Genomic DNA, 2159 nt, shown 5'->3' with positions numbered 1-2159 from the left:
TCAAGAATACTTTTTTATAGCTATTTTTTACATTAATATATATATATATATATATATTTCATGTTTTTATATATTCGTCTAAAATTTTTATGAAAATTCCATTATATATATTATCAATATATATTATAAGCAATATAATATATTATATATTATATATTAATATATTATATCAATATAATTATATATGATATATATAATATAATATATATCAATATATATTATAAGCATTTTAATTTTCCTTTTTACATCTTCAATGATATGATATTTTTTAAGTTATATTCTAGAATATTTTATAATATAAAGTTCATTTAATAAAATGTGCTAATTAGTTATATAATTATGTTGTTTTTATCAATAGACTTAGTTGTTCAAATTTTCAATCGATTAAAAAATAAGTATTAAAATAAATATTAAAATAGATATATAATTATCTATTGTTTCTTATACTAAGGCAAAGTTTTTTACATCATGCATTTGATGTATTTAAAGAAGTTGCAAAGAAATAACGTGTAGGAATAAATTCCGATACATTGTGCAACAAATTCCATTGAGTTTACATACGCCTGGTGCAGTAATAGCACGACAGCAAATCGTACGATAAATTGTTGTCCTCGATGATAAAATTCAATGATAAAATATTATTAAATATCAGAAAATTAGTTGTCGCAAGAATGATGTTGCAATAGTTTCAACTCAACGCAAACTTAGCGTTTGAACAAATATATGTAAAAGCATGAATGTAAATCATGATTATTACAAATCTTGCCGACAGATTATTATTACCGGCAATTGATATAATTTTGATATTTATGGAAAAATGCCAAGACTTACCCTTGTGCCTACGCCACTGTCTGTAAAGGAGCGCAGCAATCAGCAGCAGGAGAATCGTTGTAAGGAAAGTACCGATCACAGCCCCTGCCACATTTCCTGCCCCAAAACAGGTATCCCGTGGCTCGTCCTCCATTGCTCCTTCTTAAATTCTCCTTCGATGCATTTCCAACGTACTTACTGTAAACGTACTCACGTTTCTTTTTGAACAAATATCCGTCCTAAACCTTTAAATAAATTAGTTTCACACTGTTCACCGTATCTCTGTTTGAAGTACATAAGGAGACATTATTTTCACTTCGCGAGTCGTTGCCCTTTACCAAAGAATCAGCACCAAGATCGAAAACCGTCCTACTGTCGTGACACTGTGCACGATACTAAAGAGAAAGAGAAAGAGAAGCATTAAGAGAAACAGAAAAGAGAGAACAGACCCATGGATCGAGTAAAACAGGTAGCTGCGCAACAGGTGCTTCTGCCTATGAAGTGGGGATTCCATCTCCGCACAATTTACAGAGGGCCGGGGGTAGGAGTGGAACGAGTATGCGAGAACAGTGGGGGATTCTGGCATTCCTTCACCGTTCAGAGTTGACCGTATTTTCTGATACCTAGCCTAGAAGCACTACATGAATATAAGCCGTAGGCATATAAAAGAAATAATTCCTATATAGATTGATTTTTACAAAGTAGAAAAACCGCTATCAAAACAAATCATATTTAACAAATAATATAGAAATTTTAAATGATAATATATTAATTAAGTAATATTAAGTTTTATAAAAATATTTAAAAAAATAATAATAATTTACATATTAGGCAAATTAGCATCAATATAGATAATATTAAGATAATATTAAATTAATAAAAAATAAATTAAATATAATTATTAATTTATGATTGTTATTTATTATTTAGATTTTATGTGAAGATTACAATTAATTATACTTTTTATTATATATAATGATTTTTAAGAAGATTAAAAAAATAAAAAAAATCATATTTTAAAAATTATTATAAATGTCAAATGTATTCAAAATTTTTAAAATATTTAGAAATTATTAAATTTAATAATTTATATGAATTATCAATGATTAAACATAAATATATAGACTTAGAATATCTAATTATTTCGAACGTATCATAATATGCTGTTTTCTAATTATAATTCTTTTTAATTTAAATTTATTAGAGTCTGATTTTTATACCTCGGAAATTTTTAAATTTAAATCATAAATTATAATACAAATAAAATTTTCTAATAAAAATTTATTATTTATGTTATCTTTTTTTGTAAATTTCTAATTTGAAATATTAAATATTTTATCAAATGGAAA

This window comes from Apis dorsata, unplaced genomic scaffold (assembly GCF_000469605.1).
Source record: "Apis dorsata unplaced genomic scaffold, Apis dorsata 1.3 scaffold_1029, whole genome shotgun sequence".
NCBI lineage: Eukaryota > Metazoa > Arthropoda > Insecta > Hymenoptera > Apidae > Apis > Apis dorsata.
Note: the sequence above shows the minus strand (reverse complement) of the source record.